Source organism: Bactrocera tryoni, chromosome 1 (assembly GCF_016617805.1).
Source record: "Bactrocera tryoni isolate S06 chromosome 1, CSIRO_BtryS06_freeze2, whole genome shotgun sequence".
Classification (NCBI taxonomy): domain Eukaryota; kingdom Metazoa; phylum Arthropoda; class Insecta; order Diptera; family Tephritidae; genus Bactrocera; species Bactrocera tryoni.
Genome location: NC_052499.1, coordinates 61,433,895 through 61,444,303, shown reverse-complemented (window position 1 = coordinate 61,444,303; position 10,409 = coordinate 61,433,895).

Below are 10,409 nucleotides of genomic sequence, written 5' to 3'. Positions count from 1 at the left end.
TGTAGGGCGTTTGTTAAGTCTGTAATAGATATTAACTGTTGTTTCTACTGTGGTTTTTGTTTTTTTTGTTATAGAAATATTTATCAATATTAATGTATGCATGCTCAACGAAGTGTTTGCTAATTGCTGGGCCCCCCGCTTCGATTTAACGATGCTGTTTAATAGTGATCACAACGAATTGGAAATAACCCACATATAATGGATGCATAAAATATTTCAAATAAGTAATTATTAATGCATGCTTCTTGCGAGGTTTATAACCCATAATACGAGAGTTGTTGAATAAGTCTGTTAACTATTGCCTTTGTGTTTGAGAGCATTTATGGTAGTATGCAGTTTGAAAGGTCTCTAACATTTTCATGAGAAGTAAGGTTAGATTCTAAGGCTGATCTCTTACAATAGGGACTTTCTATGTGAAGGCTTCACTATAATTAGTGAAGTAATACACGTGTTTGTATCAGTGATCACAGCTACCAGATAATTGGTTTGTAGGATAGCACTTTTTGGCAGACATATTTTAAAACAAGCAAAAACTTTAACTTCGATTCCATCGATGTTATGCTAATACTCTTCACAAATACCAAGATTTCTTACAAGAACTGTAATCGATTAGTTTGTATAGCAGCTATATACTCGATCTGAGCAATTTCTTCGGAGAGTGCACCACTTCTTTGATACTATTCTATGTTACATTTCGTGAAGTTATTTGATCAAATGAAAAATGTGCCCACACAAGCACTTCATTCTAAGCTAAATCGACTCAGCTTGCCAGGCTAATCATATTTATATATTTTGTATCGACTCTCCGATGTTTCACTTATGTGAAAAACTGTTCAGGGTATGAAAGTCAGGGAGTATAAGCACTAGTTTGAAAAAGACGTACATAAGTAGAGTGGACAAAACGTCCTTCACATTATCATGAATCACTGAACCACCCTGAGTTCTTCATGAAGTTCATCTATTCGAAAAAATTTATACTCGTATGTCCCATTTCCGTCTATACAAACCATGTGTCCGAATGGAAGATGTTCTACAGTCCCTTCTTCTTCTACCTCTTTGCAGCTTCTTCAGTGCTCGTTATATGATAACATTGAACTGTTAGCACTCTTGCTAAACTTATATGTCATTCCCTCAGAATTTCAATATCGACGTGTGCGGTTCATATTCCATTCATGTCGAGTTTGTCTGCTTGTTTAGAAAGTACGGGATTGCTTTTTCCAACGAGACTTACCTATATCTATAACATATTTCCAGATTAAGTATCTACAGACAACCAGGAGTATATACATTTCCACCTTTTTGGGGTCTAATTGTAAGGTGGTGTCTGTTGAGGTTAGTTAATCTACTTCACAGTTACTTAAACTATCACTATGACCTATGAACCATTATCGACTAATTTTGAAGAAATAGTAGCATAGTAAGAGAGGAAACTTGTTAATTTTCGTAGAAGTGGAAACAGGCGTAAACTTTATGTGTCCAGTAGACATTCTAGAAAATATATTCTTCTTCAGTGTTTTAACATTGTTTCGAAGTTTGCAGAAAATCACAAACTTCAAGTCTCAGTTATGAAAATTGAAAATATCTTTCCAAGAAGGAGTATGTTCAATGCCACTAAAAGAGATTTTCTCCACAGAATAAGGCAAAAAGAGTGCGAATTAGTATTTTCATTGGTTCTTTTCGACATAAATTCGACCGTATTATGAGTATTTCGAAACTGAATAGGTGACCATCTATAAACAAATTCCAAGAAAATTATTTAAGTAGATACAATAGACAAGCTCCGAAAGACCAATCAATTCTATATGATTTTTTTCATATGAGAGATACAGATGCAAAAACAAAGGCTTAATACTTTTTAGAACCGAAGGCAATCCTTGTATCTTAATCTTCAGTATGGTAAAAGTGCAATACTTTCAAATTCTCGTGAAAATTGTTTGTTTCGCCACTACGGAGACAAGCGTACCAATAAGGTTTGAAATGCCGTTTTAGAAGAACTAGGACTGTTTACCATCTAGTCTCGCCTTATGTTATTGGCATTCAGAGTGATAATGAATCGTTTCTATATTTTTTTAGGGTTGGTACGAAAGCCTTTTGAGATATTTCAAGTGCAGTTTTCAGGAAATACCAATAAATGAATATACTTTGATTTAAAGGTATAAAAAAACCGTTAAATAGCTTTTGAAGTCGTTATTGGCGTTGATACATTTTATCACTTTTGCCTAGAATGGTATTCTACAAATCTGTCGTGAATCGATTGATACCGCACGAAATCTTAGCAAGCACTTAAGGTTGTGACACATGCTTTTTCTTTCCAATGACTTATCTTGTGCTAGTTTTAATAATCCTAACAGTCAAATATAAAAGTCAGAATGTGACTAATATTAATCTGCATTTAAGAAAAATATGTTAAAATTATATTTTCGTGGAAAAAATTTAAATTATTCCAAAAAAGTCCCCTAACTCTCCAAATTCTCCTTACATTCGCATACTCACTTATCATTAACATATGGGGGCATAACAAAAATGTGAACTAAATTTATTAATGCATTTGTTGTGCAAATAAGAACATGGTCAGAAAAGTATTCCGCATCACTAACCTGTTTTAATAAATTTTTCTTTTGTTTTACCTTTCTCCCACTCCTTTAGCCAGTAAACAACAGTGAGCAGTAACCAGCAAGCAGCCTTCAAGCGGTCCAGCGGCAATTGCAAACATTTATAGTTTTTCACCGTTACATTGCCAGCCGGCAGCAACATTTCACACGCAACTTTACTCTCGTTCCACCACACGCTTCTACACACAGGTCGGCAGCACGCTGCATAATGCATTGGCTCGCTAAAAGAAACTGTAATTCCACCAAACTTTGTACCGTTGTTGCAGCGGTATTACCATTATGAATCACCGCGTGACGTGCACGTGAATCATAAAGGGCGAAAAGCATTTAGGTGGCATATTATTCCTCTTTTGTTGTTGTCTCATTTGAATACCAAATTTGCGTGGCTCTAAAGTGCAGAAGCAGCAGCAGCAATCAAAGCAGCTGCTAAGAGTGGAAAGGAAGGAGGAAGTGATTTTCGGAACGACGCGCAAAATTTTACGTAGTCAATAGCGGAAAATATTGTCTGGGAGACGCGCAACATTAAGTCAAGTGCATAAGCAGCAGGGCGCTAGTGAATTCTTATCGTGAGAACGTTATGGCATCACATTTGAGTTGGCTCGTCAAATTACTCTTCCTACTACTGGTGAGTCGATGTGCATTAAATTAAATATTAACATACATACATATGTATATGTATGGTTCCTTTATTTATAAAATATGTAGACATAAAATTCTTTGGTTGCATTTGTACGAAAATGAAATTTGTATTAAAGATATGTTTTTGAAAACAGCAATATCCTACAATCCTCTGATCAACCTACGAAAATCTTATCTTTTTTCTATTGGAACGAGAAAAATTGCAACTTTTGTCAGGAGGATATATTATTTCCATCGATTTTTTTTTAATTTTTTGAAGGATAGTAACGGTGGTCAAGAAGTATTTTAATTTTAAAACATCGGTTTTTTAAGAGGATTTAGGTCTGTGTATAGTTTTCAAAATATCAGTGTTTTGGATTTAAAGTATACGAAATGTTCGAGTCAATCAGCTTCAGTACCTAAAATCTTAAATTCGTGTTTCTTAAAACTCCAGTTTTTTTTTAAATCGGGAGACGATGATACTCTGTGGCAATCAAATGTACTCGTACACATTTGTAATTTTAACTGCAGCTTAGCCGCAGCACGCATGTGTGTCTTTCGACAGCCTGTGCTCCTTCACTCCTCACACGACCGCGATTACTGCTAAAGTACAGAGCCGCAACGAAATCCTTAAGTCGCTAATCGACAGCACTTGGGGAAAAGACAAAGGAACGTTGTTGGCAATCGGCTGAGCGGCCCTTAACTGCGCCACATAAATATTTGCTTGGAGGCTGTGAATCGAAAACGAGAAAGCTACAAACGTGCCAAAACACTGCACTCCGGACTACGACAGGATGCCTCTTGATGTCTCCTCGAACACCTGAGGCCCGTATACTCCCAGTTAAGGAGCACAAAGAACTCCTCTCCAAGCAGTTTCTGCTAGGGTGCTTTCGCAGAAATATCCCTGCAGACCTCTATTTTGAGCAGAATCGCTACCTATGATCTCAACTACGTCGACGAAATATAACAACAAGCCGACCAGACTTCGAATACAACAAACTTCAGACATGCACTGATCGCCATTTACAGTGGAGCCATTAACATCTTCATCGACTCGACTTTTAGTAAATGGCGTACTTGGAGTCAAACTATCACCCATCGCAGACGAAGAGCTCGAGTTGCCGCGAGAATCGAGAGTGACCCTTGCGTAGCTTCGTTCTGGATATTGTAGCAGGTTAAACACCTACTTATCCAGAATAGACCTTGACATATGAAACATATGTCCAGCTTGAAACGAGTTCCCGCATGACACTAGCCACCTCTTTGTATGCTCTGCTAGCCCTACACATCTGACACACTTCCTTTTTTGGTCCGACCCATCGAAACAGCAGATTTCCTGGGCCTACCATTGGATGATGTCGATGACAACTTTTCTAATCCCGACCATCCTAACGGGGATTAGGTATCCGTTACAACAACAACAAGCACGATTATTTTTAGTTGTACTAGTTGTGTAATTTACTGTCAATTTTTTAATCGTCTAAAGACGCTTCTAGATTTGCCAACTCGTCTATTATTGCTATTTTGAAAATGTTCCTGTGACCGGGAACCCAAATAATGCACAAGTGGAGTTGACCTGCCAGTGAGCTTAACGCCTTCCTGCAATTGCTGAATTGATTGAAATTGCTCTCTGTATCAACCCTAGTTCTTCAATAGAACTCCAAAGGCCTTCTCTGTACCTAGCACTTCCGCTTAGAAGATGCTGGCAAAGTTTGGTTGACGGATAGAATGAGAAATGTCAAGATCATTACAGAATACTACTTCCTATACTCCTCCCTTATTAAACATCTTCTCCATTTGCGTCTAGAGGGTAACCACATCCGAATATAACTACTTAAATTTTTGGGTGGATCTAGTCTGACGTCAGACACTCGAGCAAACCTCGAGCGCACAGTGAAAGAGCTTAAAGCTAGTATTGATGATCAGCTGTAAGAGTGAATGCTCAACTTTCTGAAAGAGGCATCACTTCTGTGCAATTTACCTTAATGGCAAAAAGCTCTGGTTGAACAACGCTACAGCGATCCGAGAGCCTAAAACTAAGCTGGATGATTTCATTTTTTGATTTTGCATGTGACTTATTTTCAAAATAAAATGTGTGTTCTCAGATTCAAAAGAAACATTTCTTTGGACATTGTCTGCAATACAAATTAAGCTGAAAAAACAGCTAAAATTATGTGGAAACTATTTCAAATTTTAATTAATTAAACAATTAAATTGAGATCCATTTTCTGCATTGTAACCCGGAGCCTAGCCTCCCAATCTAAATAAAGCAATTTGTATAAAAATAGCACCGATATAAATTGCCGCCAATAGAAAATTGATGGTTTTCGAAGAATTTCGCTAATATGCTAATAACGGCAATAAATGCTTCATTAATTGTGGCCAATAATGTCGGTTGGATTTGTAAACTTTGCCTTGCGACGGATGTTCGTGTTTCGCGTTGCTCTCGTTATGTCGGTATTCGCATATAGTACTTTTAGCCATTTGTATACATGAAGCGCGCCTGTGCTGCTGCCGATGCAGTTGCTGTTGTTGTTGTTGTTACAATTGTTGGTATGGCATTACATTGTTGAGCTGACTGTTGCAATTTGAATTGATTGAGTTGCAATTACAAGCGCAAGCCGCCACCGCTGCAGCCACCGCTTTAGCTTCAGCTTCAGCTTCTGCTGCCGTCGCTGTTACTATTTACTACTCGCCAATCTTCGATTGTTGTAGTTGTTGTTGTATGTGCGAGTGTGCAACGATGGCGATAGTGGCTATTGCCGCTCACATAATTGGTTAATTGCATGTGGCATTGCAATATAGAATAGTAGAGTTGGCCGCAGTCAGTTGTGTTAAAGTGACCAAGTAGAATTTGTTGTATTACAAAACACGCACACACACAAACAGACACACATTCGCACTCATTGGGGTTAGTATATCGGTTATTCAGTAAGTTAGTTGGTTAGTCGGTTGCTTGATTAGCAGATCGTTCGAGCGAATGAAGCGCCTTGCCGCGATTATTTGCCAGCTTTTTCCTTCAATCTTTTATCATTAGTACTACGCTTTGACCAGCATTGTGTCGGCAATGCCGCTAGACTTAGTTACAATTTCAATTTCGTGCTGGACAGTGCCTACTGCCTTACATATTCGTATAAATTTACATACTTTCGGTTACATATAGTCTTTCATAGTATATATGTATGAAAGTGTATTTGTAATGTTACTGCAATGGTATCGGTTTCGGTTGCTATTTGAACGCTCATTAGGTATAAATAATTGCACGCGATTGTGCGCATGCGCAACCTCTGCCAACACATTGCAGCAGCAGCAGCTCACATATACATACAAACATGCAGATACATATGTATATTCATGCGCATGGCGAGTGTTCGAGACAACTGCACCGACGCGTCGCGTTGGCGCTGCAATCGCGCACAATTATAGGAAAGTCATTGTATTGCCGCTGTACTATAATTTGTGAATTATTATTGTGCGCTACTCAAGCTTTTAGCCATTCATTCTATGGCGTATTGTATGAGCGCCGGCCAAAGGTGGCAGCAGGAGTGACCAGCTTGATGCAAAGAAAACCATTCGAACTGGTCGCAAATAAATGGAAAATAAAAAACAAAAACAATTCTAACTAAATTACAAACAAAAGATTAAGCGAAGTATTACAGCAAAGGAAATATATATCTACTTGTATATGCTTACAAAGTAGTACTGATGATAATCCCGTACGTTGCCGTACATATGTATGTATGAGGGAAACAAGATATCGTAAGCGCTTAGAAAATTTAATTTCCAAATTATTTATTATTGAAAGAATATAATTCGAAAGTTGAAAGATGATCCTACAAAAAATACTTCTGAATGCTTTAATTTTTCAAAAGTCTTTCTAATAAAATGAAGCTCTGGAGAAGCTGTATTATTTAGCCCCACTTTTGTTGACAAACTTTTATATAAGTGTTTGGTCAGGACCATAGATTAAGAAAAACTTTTTATTTAATAGAATTTTATTCAGACTGGATACTGTCCAATAGGTTCACATGCGGTGTGACAAAATAATTGGTGGAACCCTTTTTGACAGAGCTGTATATAAGAAGGCAACGTGGAGTGATCTTCTGATGTCACTTGCTCCTCTACTGTCCGGTTTTTTGCCAGCCTGTAGCACAGTTTTGGCGTGCCTGGAAAAGTTTGAGATAAGCTCAAAATGCTTCGACGATATACGAGGATGCAGTGCTCCAGTGCTGGCTTTTTTTTCAAACTGAACGATCGAAATCAAGTTCTCCCGGCGGTTACTGCGTCGAATATTCTCAGAGCTGGAGTATTATCATGCATTGGGACGACATGACATACCCAGCGTAGCCGCTGTCTCTTAATTCCTTGAACTACTTCAATGTCGTTCTATTTCTCGTATATGGCATCCTTCCATCGACTGCGGCATTCGCCGTTGGCAATGTACAAGGGACTATAAATCGTCCGCAAAACCTTTCTTTCGAAAACTTGTAACGTCAACTCATCAGTCGTTGTCATCGTCCATTCCTCTGCACCATATAACAGGACGGGGATGATAAGTGAAGTTTAGAATTTGTTTTTTGTTCGTCGTGGGACGACTTTGCTACTCAATTGCCCACTCAGTCCGCAGTAGCACCTGTTGGCAAGAGTTATTCTGCGTTGGATTTCAAGGCTGACATTGTTGCCGCTGTTAATACTGGTTCCAAGATAGACGAATATCTACGATTTCGAAGTTACGACTGAGAGTCAAGTCGCGAATGCGAAGACGTTTTGTTTGATGATGGGAGTTATTTCTTCTTGCCCTCGTTCATTTGCAAACCCATTTGCTTCGCTTCTTTGTCCAACCTGGAGAAAGCAGAACTAACACCGCGGTTGTTGAGGTCAATGATAACAATATCATCTGCGTATGCTAGCAGTTGTACACTTTTATTGAAGATGATATCTTCTTTATTTAGCTCTGCTGCTCGAATTACTTAGTCCAAGAGTATATTGAAGAAGTCGTACGAAAGGGACTCGCATTTTCAGAAACATCGTTGCCAATCAGTTTGTTGACGGTGAGCTTTAATCTTTCACATAATACCAACGATAGAACCTTACATGAGATGTTGAGGAGGCTTATCCCATGGTAGTTTGCGCATATTGTTGGTTCTCTCTTTTTGTGGTTTGGGCAAAGCACACTTAAATTTCGTTGGGCATGCTTTCGTCCGACCATATTCTACAAAGAAGCTGTTGCATGTTAGTATATCGTTTTATAAAATTAAAGTATTTGAATAAAACAATCCCGAAATTACGGTATTATTACCGCCAGTCCTCCAACTCCAACGTCTTTAATTCGTATTTATGTGTAAGTGTTCGTGTTTGCATGTTATTCTCGGCGGCTTTTCTCTTAAAGAGAAGGCTTCATGTTCAATTGCAGTGTACCGACTTGTTACATTTAGATTCTGACTAAGTCACTGGGGGTCCATTTGATATGTTCAAAGCGTTTGATTAAGTTTATCAAATAAACTCGCACAAATAGGGTTAACAGCTCGATTCCTTAGCGATGGGTCCAGGAGGTGATTTGGTTGGTGGTTTTAATGACATTTCTCAAAAACAATTATTGCTTCATACGACCGATAGTATACAACTTTTCTATCATCGAAATTTTAGTATGTACTTGAATTGGAAATAGGCACGAAAGGCCTGAGATTATATTTGTGGGTATAGATATAGATTTAGGTGTAGATATTGTTTTATTTGTTTTCCACATTAAATTTTAAAACATACTTATTTTGAAAATAGTTATAGAAATTAAATACATTTGTAAGGCTGCCTTATGAAGCTGGTATAAATTAGAAGTGTTAATGACAGCAATGTTGTTTGTAATATGGAAAAACTGTGATAATATATGTATGTATGTTTTAGTTGATTTTAGTTTTGAGGTGAAAGGGTTTTAATTTATTTATTGTACTATATGTAATGTATGTAAACGCAATTTTTGGTCTGTTTTCGTGCAATGCTTGCTTGCTTTGTTTGATGCTGTGAGGGTGCTATTAAAGTAGGCAAATGTGTTATTATGTCACAATAAAAGGATTGCCAAGTTGCACGTGTATTAGAATTAATATATATACATATATGTTTATATGCTATATATGTATATATTTATTTATGGGAAAATGTGGTAATTTTATATATATACTTTTATTGAAATTTACCTACTCAGAAATGTATAATGAAATATGGAAGAATTTGTAATATTAATTGAAATTTTTAAAACTGAACTGCAACATGTTTTTACATTTTTATATGTCAGAAATATGTTTTACTTCCTCTTCTTCTTGGACACCACAACCGTGGGTCGATTTGGAACGAGAACACAAGACTTCGCCAATTGCCTCTACCTTTTGTCAAGTCAAGGCAGTTGTATATCTTCAGTGCAGGCACCTGGTCCATTTATTGAATACGAGGTTGCCTTGTTTCCGTTGTCCACCCATAGGACTTGAATAGTAGTATCTTTTTGCTGGAGCATCGAGCATATATGCACAATAATTTGAATGAAAAACAAGAATCATTCCTTATAGCAACTATATTCATAACAAAATTTGAAAACTTATCTGGACAAGGGTATGCGTCCAAAGTGAAACATTTTGCCAGTTCATTTTAGCCATGTTGTTTGATATAAACAATCTTCAAGTCGAATAAAGGTTATTCAAAATGGAAAAAATATGATTAACTTGATTTTGATCGGACAGTTTTTATAGCTGCTATATTCCATAGTTGCACAATGTGAACGATTTCAAGACTGTCGCATTGTTCTGGAAAATAATTTATGCGGTACCTATATGGTGAAGATATCGTTAAATAGAAAAGTTTCTATACAAGAACTTGATTTTGATCCTCAAACCGACCGACTGAGAAATGTTCAGTTCAGTTTTAAGTCAATTTCGAAGTGCTAATAGACTTAGTGAGAAGCTTATCTAAGTCACTCGAAGGTTTGTCATTCACTCATTGAGGCTCGACCACCCTGAAAAATATACGTATATCCTCTACATACATACATATCCATTCAGTTCAGGCGCCTGTTACTACCTACAATAACTGCCACTTTTTCATAAAATTTTGAAACTTTAAACGTCACCGACACATAAAAAAGCTGTCTCTAATTCGATAATTGGCAACTCTCAGCTTCAACCGCCAATGCTT